The sequence below is a fragment of the Manis javanica genome, chromosome 15, assembly GCF_040802235.1.
Source record: "Manis javanica isolate MJ-LG chromosome 15, MJ_LKY, whole genome shotgun sequence".
NCBI lineage: Eukaryota > Metazoa > Chordata > Mammalia > Pholidota > Manidae > Manis > Manis javanica.
Window position 1 is genome coordinate 7,654,096 of NC_133170.1, and position 23,179 is coordinate 7,677,274.

Sequence of the window (23,179 nt, forward strand, 5' to 3'; positions counted from 1 at the left end):
GATTATTTGTTGAGCTCCTACTAAGTGTCAGGCACTCTGCTAAGTGCTAGAGATAGAAGTGAAGAAGACAGGCAGCTTCTAGTCTATTGAGGGAGACAGACAAAGCAGAGATTTGGATACAGCGTCAGGGACTCTGCCTGGGGTAGGGACACGAAGCTATGGGAGCGAAGAGAACAGCTTCATGGAGGTGACATCGGGGACCTGCAGACATGGAAAGGGTTGTGGAGAGGGGCACCCTGGGAAGTGCAGGGTCTGGGGCTGGATCTCCAGGGAAAGGCCAACAGAGTCCTTCAAGCTGAAGTGGCTCTAAAGGACCAACAGACCTCCCTTGGGTTGCCCTCCAGAGAGGAGGGTCCCTGTGCAGATGGCCTCAACATGGAGGACCAGAGAGAAAAAGGTGTAGCCTCCTAATTTTGTTCCTACCTCCTGGTGTCCTTCCTCATGAAAAATTCCACAGGAAACAAGATAAAAATAGGACACTGAGGTCTGCATAACTTCAGAAAGTCCTGGAGAAGAGAGGTTTCTTCATATGGGGAGAGCTTCATATCCCTCTTTTAGTAGCACAACCTCTGGTGGCCTCTATATGACTGTTTCTCCTGTGCATAAATAGAGAGCATCATGCCCGTCTGGCAAAGGGCATGGGTGTTGAAGTCCATCAGATTGAGGTTTAAATCCTGGTCTCTCATTTGCTGGATGGTGGCCTGGAGTAAGTCGTTAAACCACGGAGAGAAACCTCCCTTTCCTTACCTGCAACTCAAGGGTAATCACACCTGCCTTTACACAAGTGCTTGGCACAGAGCCTGGCACATGGTGATGAAAAGAAAGCAGTAGTCAGCCCTCCAATAAAATGTACCAACCGTCTATAGACAGTACAGTCTATGCTCTTGCTGCCAAGTGCCGTCCGTACAAGTGTGCAGACATTTCACATTTGCTAGTTTGGAAATATGGATGACAGATTCTAATGCAGTAAGGAATTTAGCAATACTGAAATATTCATGTATTACAGTATTCCGGTGTTCTATATCCCTTTGAAAAGTAATCACCTCTCATGTGTACCTTAGCCCAGTGCACTCTTGGTCTACAGCAGAGACAAGCCACAACTCTTGTCTGTCTGGCACTCTTCTCCTGAATCATGTCAGTGCTGGCGTGAAGTGATCCCAGTAGGGCTACTGCAGAATGTGGGCCCTTTCTTTATGCAGGAGTGTGTGGTCTCTCTGCCTTTCCCCATGCATGACTTTCCCCTACTCCGCAATGTATTGCATTTTTGAATTATGCAACACAACAATCCCGGAGCTGATACTTGCTGTGTTTCCTGGGAATTACAGTGCCTTTGCAGCACTGTGTCGATGCGTGTATTTTTGTATTTAGGAAATTCAGTTCAAATCCAAATAACGTCAGCAGCCATGTTGAAGAAGATACCATGTCTCTGTTCTCCTGCCTTCACTATTCCTCCCCCCACCCCAACACACAGACATAGAGTACAGAGTTGAATAAAGGTCATCTGCCAGCACATGACTATGGCTATTCATGCAGAAATAGATTGGGGGTGTGAACACTGGGCCAGAGACCAGGATGAGCAATCATCTCTGATGGGACGAGCAGCAAAGAGAGCCCATTGTAGGAGGAAATACTGTGTGAATTGGGCTTTGAAAGATGGGCAGGATTGCATCAGCTGGAGATGGTACCCTGTACCCAGGCCGTCAGGTGGCCATCTCCGGCAGCTCGCAGAGAAGTGATGATTCTGGTGGAGGCAGCTAATGACTGGGGCTTAGGGAGGGGGAGGAACATATGAGAGACTCCCAAGTGAGGGGATTTAAAAAAATACGTGATGCCTAACTTCATGTCGTTTCTTGACACTCTCAGTACATATCTGTGGCCAACCTGTTACTTGCTCGTCTCAGACCAGTTGGGGGCTTTCCTGTATGGTCCTCAGGAGCATTTCTCTGCGTGTACGAGATCTCAGACCTCTAGGTCCGCCCACTGGAGTGTCCCCTTGTGGGAGATGTCACTGTGGGAGCTGGCTGTATCAATACCCGGCCTCCAGGCCCATCTACTACCCCTACTTCCATTTTACTTCATGTTCTAATTACCACAGTAATACGGAGCACAGGGAGGGCAGGGGGCTCTTGATGCGACGCAGAAGGTTCAGGTGGGTTCCGTTTCCCACGGGGATGTGCAGAGGTTGCCTTCTGCTTCTCTCCCGGAAGGGTGGGAGCACCTTTCTCCTCCTCCCCTCAGGGCTAATACACCACCCTGAGCTGGACGGCTGGGCGTCCCCAAGTCCCGGTGGAGCCCGAGACGCGGTGAGAAGGCGGGAGGGGAGTAGCTGAGGACACTCGCAGGTCATGTGCCTCCTCTCAAGGACGGGATGACCGAGGTCGTCTGCTGAGAGTGGGGAAGTGAGGTGGATTCAGGCCAAGAGCAAAGCGGGACACGTTTCAAATCCCTGCATCGGAGAATTCCAAAGACGGCTTGGAAGTAACGAGTGACGGACTATCTCGGCAGCACTGACGTCTGAAATGATGTGGGAGCCGAGGTAGTTAGAGGCGTCGGGCTGCTCAGGGCTGCAGTTTTCACCAGCAGTGTTTGACGACTCAGGCGGAGGCCGAGAGTCGGGCGGAGTCAGAGCTGGGGACGAGCCGGGCTTGCGCTTCGGAAAGTCAGCCGGGGGTTTCTGCTCGTGCCTCCGAGCATGACTTCAGTGTGTGGTGGTCTCGGGCCGCGGTGTGCACCTCCCCGTAACTGCCCTGTAGGTAGCTCCCTGGTCGTAGCAGTGTGAATGGATGTGATTGCAGGTGACAGAAACACTCAGACCGACTCAAATAGTAGCAGGAATTTGTTGGTTAGGGTAAGAGGATTCAAGATTGACAACAAACCTCAGGGTTGTTATGCAGATTAAATCAATCATGCAAGGTGTATACAACAGTTTATAGCTTAGAATAGATGCACAAGAAAGAATTCTTGATAGCAACATTGTCATCCAGAATCCATATCTTTGCCTCTCTCTGTTGTGCCTACCATGTGGTCGGCTTCTTCCTTGTTCATATCCAGTAGGAAAAGACCTGCCTTCTAATTCATCTCCCAGCAGGGTGAGGAGCCGTCTTTCTCCGACAGCTCACAGCTCGCTGGTCTTATTTGGGGCTGTACCAATGTCTGAGGTAAGGGGAAAGCCATTTGCTATTGACATTGCTTTAGTAGAATGGTCACTGAGGTTGGAGAAACGGGTTTTTAACCTAGCTAAAAAAAGCAGAGCCCACCCTAGAGGTGGGAGTGGGGTCCATTTTCCTGCTCAGATTCCTGCCTATTACATCAGGGGGCGCAGTGGGGTGTTTGCTAGAGAGACCACCAAAAAGTTCATTGTAATCACTGAAGTATTCAAGAAAAAAAATGTACAGTTTGCTTAATTAAGATTGAACAGAAAAGCCTTCTCCATGGCTCCCATGGAATTATTTAATTGTCACAAGATAGAGCTAGGATGGTCCTGAACAGCAGCTGGTCCTGCTGTACCGTTACTGCTAGAACACCTGCTCTATTAGTTCCCCTTGACTTCTGTAACAACCTACCCCAAGCTGGGTGGCTTCAAACAACAGGACCTTATTCCCTCATAGTTCTGTAGACCTGAAGTTAAAAACCAGCATTGCTGGGCTAAATCAATATTTCAGCAGGGCTGCTGTCCTTCTGGAAGCTCAAGAGGGGAATGTGTTTCTTGCCTTGTTTGACTTTTGGTGGCTTCTGGCTTTCCGTAGCTAGTGGTGGCATTGCTCTGATCTTCAAGGTCAGCACCGTCAAATTTCTGTCTTCACATCACCCTGTTGGTGCCGAATCCCCCTTAGAATGATACAGTTATCACCCCCCCCCACCTTTTAAAGCGTATGCCACACTGCTTGTATGAAAGACCTGTATTAGCACCTGTTCTCGCTAACCAAAAGAAATCAGAGGAGGAATTTGGTTCTTACAAGAAAAGGTGAAAAGTGAAAATAGCATTCAGCGTGTGTGTCTCAGGGAGCTGTGACAGAGGTGGCACAAGCCTTGAGCAGCGAGAGGGGGGTCCCCACTGCAGGGCAGGGATGAGGGCACAAACTGTACTCAGCATCTCACCATAAAGCGAGGCAGCTTTGACCTAAGTCTGAACATCTGCACTTCACTTTGGGCGTATGTTAGCAAGGCGTGTCCTGAGGTATTAGAAAGGTCAGGTTATTCTTTGGGTCTGGGAATGCTCAAAACATTTTCCATACAATTTAGTGGTAATTGTTCATTTGCTTCATGCCATCGCACCTCATGAAAGCTTTCATAGGAATGCTCACTTTCAGGTAACGGGGGAAACCTATACATGGCCTTGCATTTAGGGCTCATTCTGATAATTCAGGATCATCTTCTTGTCTCAAAACCTGTAATTTAATCACATCTGCAAAGATTTTGCCACATACAGTAATATTCGCTAGGGATGGGACCTGTTGTCTTTGTGGGCCATTATTTAGCCTATTATAATCGTCTTTAGATAATTACTCTGAAATAATTATATTTGGTGTTGGCAGAAACCCTTATATAAACAATAACCCACGTTAGCAGAAAACTGGTTAGTTATTCAGTAGAACATTACACAATTACCATACACCCTTAATTGTAAGACTATCAGCTGAAAACAGCTTTTGAGAGGAAAAAAAGAATAAACACTACATTAAATGTCTTCATCCATCCTGATTTCAGAAATATGATATAGCAAAATGTGCATTTTAGAATTGAGGAAAGGTGGGTGTTGATCTAGGAGATATCGCCAGGAAGTTACATTGTTTAAAACTAGATGTTTATGGGTAATTACTGAGATTTTTCTAAATAACTATCAAAGGTGAGTGGTAATGCTTCCCTGAGAATTTTCCAGAGTAAAATCATCATGTCTATGAGTAAAGCAGAGAAATCACTCCTTTTTGGGTGTGTAGGAGATCTAGAACTATTTCCAGAGGTAAATCTTGCCCATTTACTCAGATTTTTTCCTTGAGCCACTTTTGCTTTGATCTCTTTTTCTGTATTTCCCCTATTGCGATGATTTGTTTTGGTCAGCAACACTTTGATTTTTTTTGCCCAAATAATGCAAGAAGTGAGTGAAGGAAGAAAGAAAGGAACAGACAATTGACCGAGCATGTAGGGCTGTTCTCTACACAGCCATGTACCAGCAAGGGTCATTGGTTCTGTTTCCTGATTATCTCCTGCACCCCTCCACTTCTGCCAATACCCACTGTGGGAGGCAGGACAGTGAACCCCCAAAGATGCCAGCACATGAGTCACCAATCTGCAAATGTGTTGTGTTACATGGCATGTGGTGATTAAGGATAGATGGAATTAAGGTGGCGAACAGCCGACCTCAAAATAAAGAGATTCGCTTGGATTTTCCCGGCGGGCCTAGTATAATCTAAAGGTCCCTTCCATGGGGAGGAGGGAGACAGAAGATTCAAAACCAGAGAAATGACATCACAACAGAGTCGATCAGCCATCACTGGCTTTGGAGGTGGGGTAAGGAGGCCGTGAGGCGAGGATCCTGTCGGCCTCTACAGGCTAGAAGACGCAAGGGAAAGAATTCTTTCCTTGAGCCTCCAGAGAGGCATGCGGCCCCTGCAGTTCCTTGATGATGACCCAGTGAGGCTGACTTTGAAGCGCAGACTTCCAGAATTGTAAGATAATAAATGTGTTCTGTGCTAAGCCCCTAAGGTTGTGGTAATTCTTTATAGCAGCACCGTTTGGGTTCGGGCCATCCTCCTCCCCGGGGCACTGAAGCGAGCCCTGATCCGCCTCCCAGGCCTGCCTGCTGCAATCCGTTTCTGCTCTGCAGTTAGTGCTGTCTTTCTAGAATGCTCTGCGATCGGTCTCCCTCATCCGTTTGACACCTTCCAGGGCCTCTGTACTGCTCCTAAAGCCCAAAGTCTCCTGTGTGACCTGCAGGGCCCCTTCGGGGTTGCTCCACTTCTAGACTCCCCTTTACGGGGCAGCCAGCCTGGGTATCTTTCAGGTCCTCAAAAGCCCACACCTTCCTCTCTCCAGACTCTGCTCAGACGATTCTCTTCTCTCCCCACGTGTTCCTCTTCCAGAACCTGGTTTCTACCTATTCCTAAAGTTTCAGCTTATTGTCACTGACACCTGAGAGACTGTCAGCATCTGCTTAGATGCCCTCCTCACTGCTCCCATGAGGCCCTGGCTGCCACCCTTGCAGGTCACGTGGTAATTGCCCATAGCTCTTACCCCCCATTAGGTCCTTGAGGGCCGGAATGCCGACTGTCCCCTGCAGGTAGCACAGGGCTAGAGGGCACACAGAACACCCTGCACATGTGCCACATGTGCTTAGTGACTGTATCTGTCACTCAGGTCTCAGAAATGCTTGCAATTAATTGGACCGAACCATTTCAGTTCAGGAATGTCCCCTTTTTAGTGGTTCTATGAGGCCTACATACTTTTACCTTCCCCCCCTTCCCATATTACTTAGAACTGTGATCTTCCCTCTGCTGCTGTCCAGGCCAGCGGCGTGTGATTATCACCTGAACCAAGCCCGACCCATAATTATGTCCTTAAGGAGTTTTACAGATCTCCCTGCACAGCCTCAGGTCTGAAATGTGTTTCCTTTCCAAATATGATACCCCTGAGATTTGTACAAACAAAAGTGAAAACAAGGAGATGGGGAGAGTCCTTGAACCTCCATATATACATACTGAATTGGTTCTAATATTTATGAAATCTGGAATGGAGGAAATAATAAAGGTAAAGACAGCAAAGAACGACAGTATGCTACATGGTACAGCTAATATCTTAGTTTGCAGAGGCGGTTGTGATTTTAGGCTATTTCTTTGTTATAAAAACCATTATTCCTTTGTCTTTTTGTGATCGCATCTGTCAACTGCAGCTATTGCCTCAAATCTCCATGATGAAAAAGGCCATCTCTTTAGATGCATAGACACAGGAAGAGGGGTTTGCCTCAGGTGGCCCAGCAGGGTGGGTCTGCACGTGTGCTCCGCAGGGTCCGGCTTTGCTGCAGCACTGCCCCAGGGGGACCCATCTTCTGCCCCCTGCACCTCAATTAGGGAAGCCAGCCTGGCCTGAGAATTGAGTTTGCCTGGTCGCACATGTGCCCTCGGGTCTGTAACTGGCCTGCTGTGCTCCTGGACGTGCCTTGGGGAGATGACTGAGCCCTGCCCGGGCTCCCGGTGTGTCTCTCGCACAACAAAACCTTATGTTTATGTACCGAGGGCATTTTGCTCACGTGCAGGTAGCCTGCTGGCTCAGGTGTGCACACTTGCCTTCTCCATAGTTCAGAGTGTAGGCATGTTTAATAACTCATATAGTTCACTTATTTTGGAAGGCTTGGCTTAGACAGAAATAAAGCATCATTTCAAGTGTAATAAGTACATAGAGCCGTAAGTAAAAAAACGAGATAAAATGACAAATTCCTAATTATGCTTCAGTTTCATTATTTTTAGCTCAGAAGTCAACTCTTTACTGCAGTGTCTATGGTAGTTCCCTGAAAACTCAAGGTTGGAAGAGAGCTTGATCATCTTCTACTGTCCTCAAGTAAGCGCATGATACATGTTTATGCCCTTCAAACATTATTTCACTTGTTTCCTTCTAGCATATGGAGTGGTTTTGTTTGTTTTTTTCTCTTAACAATGATTATGCCTTTGAAGGTGGTGTAGTTCCTGGACTCCACGTGTCTTGCTAGGAAGTCCATTATGAAGTGCTATAACTTTAGACAGTATTTGAATTCTTTATGTTTACTTAGAAAGTTTTCTCTAGTTATACCTTAAGAAATGGAGAAGTAACACTCCGTGAACATATGGAGGCAAACAGAAAGTGTCTGTCGAAAATATCTTGGTGAGTTCTTAGGGCCTTTTTCCTAAAAATCACTACTGACACATATCTGGCTTCCACAGTCTGAGAAGGATTTATGTGGAGGCCATTCAAAGCAACGAAAATATTCTACTTTGTTCGCTGTAATAGATTGAAAATGAACTGAGATGGCACTTTAAATGTGAGACTTAAAAAAATTATACATGTTTACACTTACAAAAAATAAAGTTTTCATGCTGTCCTCATATTCTTCCACTGGAAAGCAGGATATCAAACATATTTCAACTTTATTAGGGAAGCAAAGATTTAAATACTGTGTTAGTCCACAGCTGGTTGTAGTGCCTGTGGTACTTGTTCATATCATGATGCTGACTTTTCATGATGACTTATTAATATTTTCATGATGATCATCTCAAAAAGGTCTCAGATTAGAAGTATATTTAACCTTGAACATGCAGAGACTTGATAAATAAACTTTGTCTCTGAATCTTGCAAACGTGAGCAGGACAAAACAAGGTAAATCCTCCTCTGTACCTAATACTATCCTTACATATATTTAGTAAATTGTAGAGCCATCCTTAAAAGAGAAAAAAATAGAGCTGATCTACTGAAAGAAGAGATGAAGTAGAACCTAAAATAGGCTCAATTATTTCAAAAGAAGGTCAGAAAAAGAGTGAGGAGAAACACGAGGAACAGAGGGAGAATGGGAAATAATAGCAAGAGGGCAGATTTAAATCCAACAAAACCATAATTTTATTAAAGAAAAATAATCTGACACTTCCACTGGAAGTACATATTATCAGATCGAACTTTTAAAAAGGCCAAGCCAACTGTATGCTACCTATGAGAAACCTACTTTAAGTAAATAGGTTAAAAGTAAAAGGGTGGGAAGAGGTATATTGTACCAACGGAATCAAATAAAACTGGACTTTATGAAATTCAAAGTAGACTTTAGAACAATGAATGTTATCAGTGGTAAAAAAGGAAACTTCACAATGATAACTGGACCAATTCAGAAGACATAAAAAATTCTAATCAACTAAGCACCTAATAAAAAAAACTGAAAAAAGAAATTAGACAAATCATAACTTCAGCAGGAGATTTCAGTCCTTCTCTATTAGTATTGACAGATTAAATAAACAGAAAATCAGTTCAAAATAGAGTAGATTTGAACAACACAATCCATCAATTTTATGTAATAAACATTTATAGGACACTCTCCCCAGTAATGGCAGAACACAAATTCTTTTCAGGTGACATAGAAATTCTCTCATAAAGCCTACATTTTGGTCCATAAGATAAGTTTCAAGAAATTTTCACATACTGAAATTACATACAGTATGTGCTCTGACTGACCATGTCAGAATTAAATTAATTGCCAATAGCCAAAAAGATACCTGAAAACTAAGTCTTTATAAATTAAATGATTTACTTCTAAGTGGCTTATGTCTCATTTAAAAAATATTTCAAAGTAAATGATTAAAAAAAATAAACAGCATATTGCAGTTTGTGTTCAGTGGGAAGGGAGTATTTATCACAGGCGTGCAAAGTTGGCTTACCATCTATAAATAAATCCTAATTCAACCTACTAACAGACTAAGAAAGAAATTATCATTTATGAAAAACTCTCAACAAACTAGGAAGAGAACGTAATTTCCTCAACCCAATGAAGGCTATCTACAAAAAAACAGCTAACTGCTAACAGTGTCAGATTGACTATTTTCTTGATAAGATCCAAAAGAAGGCCAGGAAATGTGCTCTCCGTTTACTGGACATTGTAGAAACTACTGGATTCCCTTGGTGACTTTAGGTGAGAAAAAGAAATGGCATGTATATATCTTAGAAAGGCAGAGAAAGTGACTATATATGTGCAAAATCCTAAGAAATCTATGAACAAAGCTACTAGATGTAGTAAGTCAGTTTAGCAGGGTAATGAAACACAAGATCAATATAAAAAGAATCAGTATTTCTATATGTGCAACCAATAATTGGAAATTGCAATTAAAAAATAACCATTACAATAGTATCAAAAATAATTAGGGTAGCTTTAACTAAATATATGCAAGACTTGAACACAAAAATTTAAAAATGCTGCAAAGAAAAATTAAATTAAACCTAAACAACTGGAACTGTATACCATGTTCATTGATTAGAAGAGTCAATTTTATTAGGGTGTCAGAAATTCCCATATTTATTTATTCACTTATTGCAGTCACAATCAAAATCTCAACAGGTGTTGCTGAAGAAATTTACAAGGTGAATGCAAAAATCTATCAAAATGCAAAGGACTTGGAACAGACTAAACTATTTGGAAAAATAAGAATTATGCTACCTAATGTGACCCAGTAATTCCACTTCTGGGAATTTACCCAAAGGAAACAAAATCACTAATTTGAAAAGATATATGCCCACCTGTGTTTATTGCAGTATTATTTACAACAGTCAAGATATGGAAGCAACCCGTGTCTAATTTAAAGATTTCTTATAGAGCCACATTAATCAAGAGAGTGTGGTATTGGTCTAATCATGGACACAGGGATTAATGAAGCAGACCACAAAGTCCAGAAATAGATGCAAACATATAGGATCAGTTGATTTTTGACAAAGTTCCAAAGTAATTGCATTGTGGAAAAGTTAATCCTTCTGACAGGTGGTACTGGTACAATTGAATATCCATATGAAAGGAATGAATCTTAACCTTTACCTCACACCGTATATAAAAACTAACCAAAGAAGATATATCAATGACCAATGAGCACACAAAGGATTCTCAACATCATTAGCCATTAGGGAAATGCTCATTAAACCCCAACGATAGAGCACTGTGTACCCACCAGAATGGCTAAACTCGGGGAAAAAAAGCCCTAACAAATATATTTCTGATGAGAATTCCCAGTTTGGAAAACCCCTTTACAGGTTTGATTATGGAATCAAATACGTAATTGCCCTATCTTTTGACATAGCTATCCCACTCAAGTATTTATTTACCCAAGAGAATGGAAACACATGTCCACACAAAGATTTTTACACCTACGTTCATACTAGCTTTAAACATAATGGCTCCAATCTGTAAACGACCTAAATGCTGTTTGCATATTCTAGTGAATAGAAACCATTGTATAACCATATAATGGCCTACTATTTAGTCATGAAAATAATGTACTGTTTCATGCAATAATATGGATGAATCTCATAATCATTATGTTAAGTGGAAGAAACCAGACACAAAAGACCATATAGAGCATTTTAGCATTTATGTGAAATGCTAGAAAAGGCAAAGCTATAATAATGGAAAGCAGATTAATTGTTGCCTGGTGCCATGAACGAGTACAGGGGGTTGGCTACAAAACGCACCAAGGGACTGTAGGGGAGATGGAAATGTTTTGTCTTGATTGTGTCTCAGTTACATGAATGTATAAAGAATTATCCTTTTCCACCACACTCTGCATCAGGCGATTGTCATCACTTGTTTAATATTCAGCCTGGTAGAAAATTTAAAACAGTGTCCATCAAAAATTTTCCCAGAGATCCCTGAGAAATATAAAGTACGAAGGGAGAACCAGACTAAAGCTTCATGTTTTATGAAGAGTAGAAGGTATGTTTAAGATTCACTAAACCCTCACATTCCTTCATGGGGAGACAGTTTACCAAAATTTACAGTGATTATCTCTGGGTCATGAGATTATTCTTGATTTTTATTTTATTTTAAAGATTCTCTTATGTGCCAAATACTCTTTTTTATTTAAAATATTTTAGTGCAGTAAAGTTGATATGCAGTATTTTGTCAGTTTCGGATGTTTAACATAGTGACTCAATAATTGTATATATTATGAGATGCTCACCATGATATGTGTCATTACCCATTTTGATACCAAGATCTTACAGTATTATTGGTTATATTCTCTGTGCTGTACTTCCACTCCTATGTCTTATTTTACAGTTTCCAGTTTGTACCTCTTTACTCTCCACCTGTTCTCCCATTTCCTACCTCTTCTCCATGGTTACCAAGTCGGTTGTCTGTGTTTGCCAAATATTCCCTAATAAATGTCTCATTCCTTGAGCTATGAGAAAATGTCATTTTCAATGGAAAGGACACCAATTAGGTGATGCTGACTTCAACAATTAATTAACATTTAGTAATATTGGGTGACATTCTAGAATGAAAAAAGAACTAAGTTACCTAAAAACTATAGGATATAAAGAAATGTTTCAGTAGTTTCCTTTTATTTCAAAAATCTATTTTTCTATCAGGTTCAAACAGAAAAACAAGCCAGTCCTTAAAGCAAAGCTCAGATTACAGACATAAAAAGAGCAAAAATCACCAGCAGTTAATTTTACAGAATTATTGAAGCTGGGTAGTTGCTTCAGCTTCTTTCTGATGAAATTACAAAAATAAATCACGTTTTATCAACTGTGCTTTGGAAAAAACATGTCTCTTGAGAAATGAAAAAAAAATAAAGCTACTAATACACTGCATAGTTATTTTTTATCTTCTCATTCCAGGCTGAAAACACTTTCTGCTTTAAAAAATGTGATCATGTTTGCACGGAGCCCCTTTTTGCAGATATTCAAAGAATGTTGGTCCATTTCCATTTCTTTCCATAAATAGTCATTTTTTAATGTGTGCTGAAGAGAAAGGAGAACTGCAAGGACAATTCATCATTTTAATGATGATTTACACAAGTGATTGGAATATTGTTTTTACCTGGTATTGTAGACGGTCATGAGGGAGGGATTCCTTCTCTCTGGTTTGTCCCATTCCAACTCTGAGTGCCTGCTTCTAATGTTCTCCACATTTGCACACTGCAGGGAGGAGAATAATTGGGGAAAACAAGGAGAGTTTGGGAAATTAGTTCTCACAGGGTCTGTAACCGCTGCAATGAACACATAGATTTCAACGATAATAGTTAGAATTGTCATCAGGGTTATATTTATTTATAATAAGCAGTCTCCTTTGTCTGGCTTATATTTTTCAAATTAGCACTATATGCAGTTGGTATTTATAGACTGCCTGACTGTTTTGCTTCTTCAACTTTTTATTTTAAAAATATTATAGAATTGCCATTGCCCTTTGTCTTTTTAGCATAGCATATTTTGTTTCTGCTGTATGAGCAAAATCACCCTGGGAAAATGCTGCTTCTAAGGTTATGGATTTAATTTAAAAAACTGAATCAAAGAAAAATGTCAGAACCCCTTTCTTAAAGCTTCAACAAACAGGAGTGCTAGCTTTCCCCCTTTTTTTTTTTTTTTTTTTGGTATGAGGCAGCTTTCTTATTTTCACTATCGCTGGTGCATTCAAGTTTGTGATTATATATTTCTGGACATTAGAGGGCCACTGGGACATATGCCAGAGGCTTCCAAAGTTTCGTGACCGTTCAGTTTTGTGACAGATACCGTGTAGCAAGGTACCCTCCAAAATTAGGGGCCTGAAATGACAATCATGTATTTGCTCAACATTGTGCAAACAGGCTGGGCTCAGCTGGGCAGCTTGTCTCTGCTCCACGGGATACCAGCTGGGCAAACTCATGTGTTGGCAGGAAGCTGGTGGTGTGACTGGCTCCAGAGCATCCGAAATGGACTGACTTCTAAGTATGGTGCCTTATCTACAATGGCTGAAGCAAATGGGTGCTGGCTTGCTCTCTCTTTTTTTTCAAGTGGTCTTTTATCTTCTAGGCTGTCTCTCCTCCCATGGCTTGTATTCCAGGAGGAGGCTGGCTCAGGCTTCCTTGCGTGATGTCTCATGGCAGCCAGAGAATAAAAACGCAAGATCTGAGGCTTCTTAAAGCCAAAGCTTTCTACTGGCAAATTAAAAGTTGTACAACATTGCTTTTGCCATATTCTGTCAGCCCAAGAAATTAACATTGGACAGTATTACCCGAAGGTATGAAATGAGGGAAGAGCAACTCAGTTGGAGCCATTTTCTAAAAATAAACCCATTATCCTGAGGAATGTGTCAATCATTTCATCACAGTGGATGCAAACAATGCATTATACATATTTCCCCCCAATCCCCCCACCAGTGACCATTCAAACTCAGCCCATTATTCCTGCACAGGAACTTCCAAGTAGTCCTATGATAAAACCACGCAAGAAATTCAGTGAACCTGCTTGAATAAAGTACAGAAGGAGCCCTCTAAATGAGTGGGTGCTTGGCCAGCAGTGGGCTGGTTAATTTTAAAAGTCAGTTGAAAATGAGGAATCATAGAACAAATTATATGTAATCTTACACATTTTGTTTTAATATAAAATGAATAAATATGCAATCATTCATCAGTATTTAATATCAGACCATGGGCTTTTCTTTGAGTAAGAGTCTACTGCTTAGAATACCACTTCATCTTTCTTACATAAACCTACCAATAATGATACCCAATGACTATCAATCTTGATAGCTTTGAAGTGGAACGATAACTTAAACCCAGTTGCACATCAATCTGTTTAGAGAATCTGAGATTTTTATTTTCTTCTTTGAGGGTGAGCCGCCTCACCCAGACCTTATGCAATAGCAATTATTTGAGCAACTCCCTGGTCATTACATTGTCTTTCTACAACACTCACATAGTTTTCATAAAAATAGCAGTTAGTCTTTTTGACACATATTGTATCAATTTTCAGTTACTTTAATTTATGCTATTTTGATACAAAGTACAACCAGGACGAAGTTGGGAATAAACTCAGCTGACTCTAAGCAGTCATGCTCTTCAGTACAGTGGGAGCAGAAGCCTACAGGATTAGGAATGTTAGTCTGTGGGCGTCCACCTAGATGTTTTACGGGGAAATGGGGAATATCTGTTAATCTGGTGATGCGGTGGAGTGGAGATTGTTTGAAAGAGTTTCTACTATAGGTGAAATAGGTAAATTAGTTCCAACTATGAATTTTGCTATTATGCAGACTCCCTGCATGACTCAATTATTGGTTGATTAATGTGGTCCGGTCATCAAAAACCATGCACCTAAATATAAAATAAGATTCTCCATCGCCTGGTGATAAGGAAGGTCGCAGCACTGTTACCAGAAACTCACTCCTGTTTCATTGCACATTGGTTCACCCGGGTGCCTTTTCTGGAACTCCCCTCCCACAGGCACCCTGTGGTCTGAATTTGCTGATTTGCCCCAGTTGTTTGGTTATCAGCCATGTGCAGCATTCCAACCTCATAAAAGGCCTGTGATCCTCAGTCCAACTGGAAGGCCATTTTCTTCTGCAAAAATGTTGGTTTCAGTGCAAATCAAGTCAGATTTATTTTCTCCTGGCTATTTTGGACAGCAAGATATGTTGCCATGTCCTGAAGGAAACTGATATGTACTTCTGCAGTCTTAAGACTTTTGGAAATGTCTGGTCAATTCCCACTGTATCTGTTACTGCCTTTTTGAACAGAAAACAGAAAGAAAAATGTGCTCAAAGAGTTTGAAATCCCTGACTTTCTATTGGCAAATAAAAAGGAAGGAATGTGCTTTTAATGCTCCTTTGCAAAAGGAACTCAATTTTTAATTTACTAATGCATCAGAAAGGAAAGACTTGAAGTAGTTTTGATTAAACTTAATTTAATACATAAAGAGAGATTCATCATGACATTGGTGTCCACAAAGATACTGCTTTGTCATCCATCCTGTATGGATATTCCATTAGACTAAAAGTAGATTGAGTAACAAACTAAGGAACGAATGGCTATTGAGGAAACACTATATTGTATTGTTTGTATTGTAATGAAATCCCCCTGCAAAAATCTTATCTCAGTTATAAATTAACCTACTGTTCAATGATATCTTACATCATTTAATAAGATTAATATTATAATTCCAAGTGAAAATGTAGCCAATAAATCATATATAAAATAAAAATTAGAATTCACTGAATAGTGCCAGAAAGCCCACACTTCTCTACCTTGCTTATTTGAAAGAACATTTCAAATAGTTCTCTCATGGCTGCACTTCATCTTGGATACCAGCTGCTGTGTATATTTGGAAAAATTAAAATACCACTGCCATTTGTTAACCAGGTTTGACAAGCACAGACTGGTTTCTGTGCTGGAATAGTGTTACTATTTTGGGCTTTGCTCTAGAGCCCCCAAAATGCCCTTTTAATATCACAATTAGAAACTTGAAATGGTTAGTCTCCTCTTGTTGATTAAATTACATTCTAATTGTATGTCTATGTTAATGAAGCCTGGCAAGGTAGCAAATGGATATTAATTAAATCAAAGAAATTAAATATCATTTAATTTAAAAAATGTACTAGAGATTTTGCTCATAGTGATCATACTTATAAAGTTCAAAATCAAAGCATAATATAGTCTATTCAAAAATATTCAAAAACTTTTAATTTTTAAAAATTTAAATATAGTAGATATACAGTATTATACTGTTTCAGATGAACAGCATAGTGATTTAACAATTATACACATTACTGAATGCTCACCACAAAAAATGTAATTACTGTCTGTCACCGTTCAAAGGTATTACAATATTATTGTCTATATTCCCCATGCTGCACTTTTCAAATCTGTGACTAATTTATTTTATAGTTTGAAGTTTGTACCTCTTTAGCCCTTTACCCACTGACCCCATGGTAGCCAATAGTCAGTTCTCTGTATTAGTGATATACAATCTTATATTGGTTCCAAATATACAACACAATGGTTCAACAGTGACCCATATTATTAATTCTCTGTGTTTATCAGTTCTCTGTGTTTGTTCATTTGTTTTGTTTTCCAGATTCCACATGAAAGTGAAATCATGTGGCATTCATCTTTCTTTGACTGTCTTATTCATTAGCATAATACCCTCTAGATCCATCCATGTTGCTGCAGATGGCAAGATCTCATTCTTTTTTATGGCTGAGTAATATTCTATTGTATATATGTAACATGTCTTTATCCATTCATCTATTGATGGAAACTTTGATTGCTTCCATAACTTGACTATTGTAAATGATGCTGCACTAAACATACAGGGGTATATAACTTTTTGGATTAGTGATTTTTGTTTTCTACAGGCAGATTCCCAGAAGTGAAATTGCTGGGTCATATGGTATTCTATTTAGTTTTAGGTTTAGGTTTTTGAGAACTCTCCATATTGCTTTCCACAGGGGTGAACTGATCCCCACCAACAGTGTACAAGGGTTCCCTTTTCTCCGTATCTGCACTATTTCTTGTTTTTGTTTTTGATAGTAGCCATTCTTCTTGGTGTGAGGTGACATTCTCATTGCAGTTTTGACTTGCATTTCCCTGATGATTAATGATGTTGAGCATCTTTTCATGTGCCTGTGGCCATCTATATGTCTTCTTTCAAAAATGTCTGTTCTGGTCTTCTCATTTTTTAATCAAAATATTTGTTTTTTGGTGTTGAGTTATATGAGTGTTTTTTAATTGAAGTATTAGTGATATACAATCTTATATTGGTTCCAAATATGCAACACAATGGTTCAACAGTGACCCATATTATTAAATCATCACCCTCCCCCGCCCCCAGTGCTGTTACTGTCTGTCAGCATAGGAAGATGTTGCAGAATATTGGCTATATTCTCCATGCTGTACTATTATTTCTGTGACCAACTGATAGTATGATTGAGAATTTTTGTGCCCCTTTATCCCGCTCACTCTCCCCACCCACATACCCAGGCCCCTTCCCCATGGTAACAGCCAGTCCCTTCTCAGTGTCTGTGAGTCTACTGCAGTTTTGTTCATTTGTTTTCTTTGTTTTTATATTCCACAGATAAGTGAAATCATGTTGTATTTGTCTTTACCTGGTTTATTTCACTGAGCATTATACCCTCTGGATCAATGTGTGTTGTTGTAAATGGTATGATTTGTTTTTTTATGGCTGAATAATATTCCATTATGTATATGTACCACATCTTCTTTATCCATTCATCTACTGATAGAAACATTGCTTCCATAACTTGACTGTTGTAAATGATGCGGCAATCAACAGAGGGGTGCATGTATCTTTTTGAGTTAGGTACTTTTTTTCTTTGGGTAAATTCCTGGAAGTGGAATTCCTGGGTCATATGGTATTTCTATTTTCAGTTCTTTGAGGAACCTCCATACTGCTTTCTATAGTGGCTGTACCAATTTACATTCCCACCAGCAGTGTAGGAGGATTCCCGTTTTTCACATGCTTGCCAACATTTGTTATTTCTTGTCTAACTGGTGTGAGGTGATGTCTCATTGTGGTTTTGATTTGCATTTTCCTGATGATCAGTGATGTGGAGCATCTTTTCATGTGCTTGTTGGCAGCCATCTGAATTTCTTCTTTAGAAAAATGTTGTTCAGGTCCTCCACCCATTGTTTGTTTTTTTTGGTGTTAAGATAAACGAGTTGTTTATATATTTTGATGTTAACCCCTTATTGGATAAATTGTTTACAAATATATTCTCCTATACCATAGGTTGCCTTTTTGTCCTGTTGAGGGTATCCTTTGTTGTACAGAAGCTTCTTAGTTTGATGTAGTCCCACTTGTTTATTTTCTATTTTTATTTTGTTTGTCCAAGAATATGTGTCCAGGAATAAATTTCTCATGCTTATGTTCAAGAGATTTTTGGCTGTGTTTTTTCTTCTAAGAGTTTTATGGTTTCATGTCTTACATTTAGGTCTTTCATCCATTTTGAGTTTACTTTTGTGTATGGAGTTAGACAGTAATCTGGTTTCATTCTCTTGTATGTAATTGTCCAGTCTTCCCAATAATACTGGTTATTGAAGAGACTGTCTTTTCCCCATTGTATATCCATGGCTCCTTTATTGTATATTAATTGGTCATATATGCATGGGTCTATATCTGGGCTCTCTGTTCTATTCCATTGATCAATGGGTCTGTTCTTTTGCCAGTACCATACTGTTTTTGATTACTGTAGGTTTGTAACATAGCTTGAAGTCAAGGAGCATAATGCCCCCAGCTTTGTTCTTCTTTAGAATTGTATGCATTTTTTATATGTTTTGGATGTGAGCCCCTTATCAGATTCATCATTTGCAAATATATTCTCCCACTCAGTACTCTGCCTTTTCATTCTGTTGACGGTTTCTTTTGTTGTTCAGAAGGGGTTTGTAGTTTGATGTAGTCCCATTTGTTGATGTTTGCTTTTGTTTCTTTTGTCTGGGGAGATGTATCCAGAAAAATGATACTAATGCTGATAATCGAGAGTTTACTGCCCTTGTTTTCTTCTAGAAGTTTTAGGGTTTCAGGTTTTATATTTAAGTCTTCAATCCATTTGATTTTTAAAAATTATTTTTATTCACTAAATGTTTTATTTTTTGAATTTCTTTACTCAAAAATTGTTTTGTTTTTGGCCTCATGCCTCTCTTACACTTCCAAAATAGTTCAGTATTCTATTGTATGAGTCAATATGGCAGTTTAGTCAGGAATTATTTAGATTGTTCAAATGGAGTTAGTAGTGGCTCCTATCTTACAGGGTTATGGTGAGAAGTAAATGAGTTCATTTACATGTAGCTCTTGGAAGAGTCATTGGCAGTGGCATATCTTATACAGGTGCTTTTTATTACTATGTCCAGAACCCAGCGCCTGCAGCAATGCCCCTCACCTGCACCCCCTGCAGCTGCCAGGACCCCAGCCTGGATCGCCCCATACCTGGTCTTCTGCCTCCACTTTTGTCTCTCTCCTGTCCAGTCTCACCTGGACAGCCTCAGGGACTACGGATCTGTGGTTCCAGTCTTCCTCTGCTCGGCTGAACCTCAGCCAGAGTGGAATCAAAGCCTCCCTGGAGTGGGCACCTGCACAGCCTGGCCCAGACCCTCTGTCCCATCACCTACTAGGATGTCCCTCCATGGTGGCCCTGAACCCCTCTCTGCTCTCAGGGCTCTGCAGGCATGGCCCCACCTGGGATATAGCTCCAGCAATTCCCCCTACCAGGGTGCATTTCCCCACCAGCCACAGGCTCACCTCCCCACTTCCTTCAGGCCATCTATCACCTCCTCCAGGAGGCCTCCCACAAAAGGCCACATAAAATCCCAGCCCCACCCCATTCCTTCCCCCTCCTCCCTGCACCCCTCAGAGCTCTCCCCACCCTCTGATCATGTTACCTTGGTTTCCTTCATGGTCTGCCTCCTTCCACTAGAAGAAAGATACTTTCACGCATGTCCTCACACAGAGGACAGTGTCAGGACATGGTAGACCTGCAGTAAGTGCTTGTTGAATGAAAGAATGATTGCTGCATAGGTACACACATTACTCCTGCTGTTTTGACATATGAATTGTTTGAAATAAATAGCATGCCACCAAAGTGTAAGGAAATCAAAGTCATTGTTGGGCATTATCTTCAACTCCCTTACAGCAAACCTATAAAGACGCAGCTTCTCTCCGCCCCTTCCCTTCTCCCCACTGTGCCTAGGAGTTCAGGCTTCTGGGTTCTCGGAGACCTCGCTTCATAGTTATGCTCCCTCCTTTAAAATCCAATGACTCCTTTCCATTAGTATTTAAGTGCTGCCAAGTTTCTCTCCTCTTTAAATGAACAAGTAAACACACTCCCCTGCACCTCTTCCCTTTAGCAGCTCCTCGCCGCTTTCTCCCTTTCTGTGGCCACGTCCACTTTGCAGTGGCGGTCCGCTCTTTCTTGAGGGCATTGAGTGTCCCTCTCACTGCTTTTCCCACCCCTCCTTTGGAATCACTCTCCCCGAGGTCCCCAGCTGCCTCCTGGAGAAGAAATTCCCTCGACACTCCTTAAGCATCATCCCCCTTCACCTCTCTGCAGCATTTGATGTTATTGCCCACTCTGTCCTTCAGATTCTCTGTTCTCTTGACTGAAGAAACGTCACTATCTCTCCAGCGCTCTTGACCCTCTTTCTCCGTTGCTTTGTCAGTCCTCTGTCTCCACTGTAAAACCCTTCCTCTCAAGCTTGCTCACTTTTAGGAGATCTGTGTAGTTTCAGCAGCTTCATTTACCATCTATGAAGTGAGTAACTCTCAAACCTCTATTTTCACTCCATATCTTTGCCCAAATATCAGCGCCCTCTGCCAGCTCTCTAAGGGACATCTCCATGTTTTGCCCTCTGCACTCTCACCCCACAATATCTAAAACCAAGCTCACCATCTTCTCCAAAGCCGAGTTTTTGTCCTTGATTCTCCTCACACCCACCCTGTGCGTCATCTGATTGGAAGGGTCTCAGTTGCTTGCATTGTGTTTGGAGGATGCTTTCCTCTTTGGAAGGCCTTCCCTCCTCCTGCAGCCACCTCCTGGGTGCCCACCTCAGACCGCAACTCTTCTGCCCCCCTGGTCCAGCGTCATCTCCTCCGGGAGCGCCTGTCCTCCCAGATGCTCCTCTGTGTCCCAGTTCTCATCATCTAATATTGAAATAAATTGGTTTTCTTGTCTCTCTTCCACCATGGGAGCTTCTTGAGGGGAAAGACTATGTTCTTTTACCTTCTGTGTCCTCTGCACTTAGCAGAGGGCCTGTGCTTTTTCGGTGCGTAATCATTGTTTGTTGAAAGAAATAAATGAATGGGCCTGAGGGCCCTTAGGGCAGAGGAGCTTGGTAATGTTAAGAGGAGTCTTTCGATGGGAGACCTGTTGGCATTTTGGGTAGAAAAACTTCATTTGGTGGGACTGCTCAAGTCAGAGCCTGGCATCTGTCCTAAGCATTGCAATAGCTTAGCACCATAGGCTCCCACCCACTATATGCCAGTGGTGCCCCTGGTCACTGTAAAACTGAAATGACCCCAACACATTTCTAGATGCTTCTTATGGAGACAGAGGGCTTTGAGCTGGGAATCTCCAGGCCAAGATTGGTGCTCTGGGTAGTGCAGTAGTCTCACCTGGGGAATCAAAGAGAATTTGGCCCCCCCGTTAAAACTATCCAATTGCATAGATCCCAGCTGCTCAACTGCAGATCAGAAGGCTGATGCTTAAAGAGGAGATAAGAATCTTTACTTGTAACAGATGAGGGCATTAAGCTGTTGCAGAATCAGTTAGTTATTAGCACCCATTACCTTTAGGATGCTCGGAATCGGGAAAGAGGTCTGTGACTGTGCTTTGCTGATTTTGAGTCTTTGAAGTTTGCTGCATCTCCAAACACTCAAAGCCAGGCCTCACGGAATAGTGAAATCCAGACTATACTTGGAGAGCTCTCTAAGAATTCAGATTCCTCGGTGGCACCTCAGACCCGCTGCTTGGTGAGCTCTGAGAATGGGGCCTCTGGAAATTGCAACAAACTTCCCAGGAGATACCCTCCTTTGAGAATGATTGGGAAAGACCATGTTCTCTGTGAAGAGATCCTCATTTCCAGCTGTTTCTTGAAAGATTTATATGGTTTGTTTGGGCATTAACTATGGGAAGGGTAGTTTTGACATTTCACATTCACACAGAGCATTGAAGAAAATGAATTGATGGTGACTACAGAAAAATTACAGAGACTTCATTTTTTTTACAGTCTAACTGCTGATAAAGCTCGTCTGCTTTGATGGGATTTTTGCCACTGCCTGCCTGCCAGTAAATCAAGGTCTCTGTGATAGATGAAAAATGAGAGACTGAATGTTCTTCATTCTAACACTCTGTGGTCTCATACAGGATAGCATCTTGTGGTTGAAAATGTCCCAATCCCAATATTCAAACATGTTGCAAAGTTCATATTCCTAATACAGGCATATGGATGCACAAAGACCTTTTTTTCTGGCTGTTTCTCTCATTTTTTTTTCTATGAAAGAAATTTCCAGAACCCAAGGTTTCATTGAGAATTATAAGTGGCTACCCTAATCTATCTACTTTGCGTTCCCCACAGAAAGCCTAATGTGGTCCCCTACAAATGAAATCCGTGTCCTGTCTAAATTACTGGGGAGAGAATGCAGGATATGTGCCCCTCCCTGGACCCCTCAGAGGACAGTTACTGACTGGGGACACGCTTCTCCTGCCATGGCTATCTCTTCTGAGTCCCTCTCCTAACCAGAGTGCTTTTGATTCTGTGAAATACTATAACAGGGGTTCTGTGAGCACATTGATCTTTAACTATTACGAACACCTTAGATGTAGACTTTTCAATTAAGCGGGCCTGGAAATCCAACAATTGATGTTGGAGTTCAAGAAAAACTGCTTAGGTCTCTGTAAGATCATCTGCATGGATACTGAAGCATCGACAAACTTTGGAGTAAGCGCTTGACCCACACTTCTTACACTCTTAAAATAGAGAGTGATGGTCACTCATCGTTCACACCTCAAAGTGCTCAGTGTTAAGAGAAAGTTGTCTTGAGTGGCACTGGGTTAGCGATGGAAAAATAATGGATATCTTGACTGATGTGAGCAAGTAGAAGGCCGTTGACTAATAGTGAAGTAAATGGTTTGGGCAAGGTTGAGAAAGGACAGGACAGGAGCAGAGCTGGTGTTCAGCCCGGCATGGGTTCATTAGGGTGCTGG

At 41.3% G+C, this 23,179-nt stretch overlaps 1 long non-coding RNA gene across 1 annotated transcript in view; it reads left to right on the forward strand.

The window, feature by feature from the left end:
• Nucleotides 1-22,597, forward strand: part of LOC118972739 (uncharacterized) — a 198,587-nt gene extending 175,990 nt beyond the window's left edge. Inside the window, exon 8 of the long non-coding RNA XR_005061821.2 lies at nt 22,203-22,597. This is a non-coding gene — a long non-coding RNA (uncharacterized lncRNA). The remainder of the gene's footprint in view (nt 1-22,202) is intronic.
• The last annotated feature ends 582 nt before the right edge of the window (nt 22,598-23,179 follow it).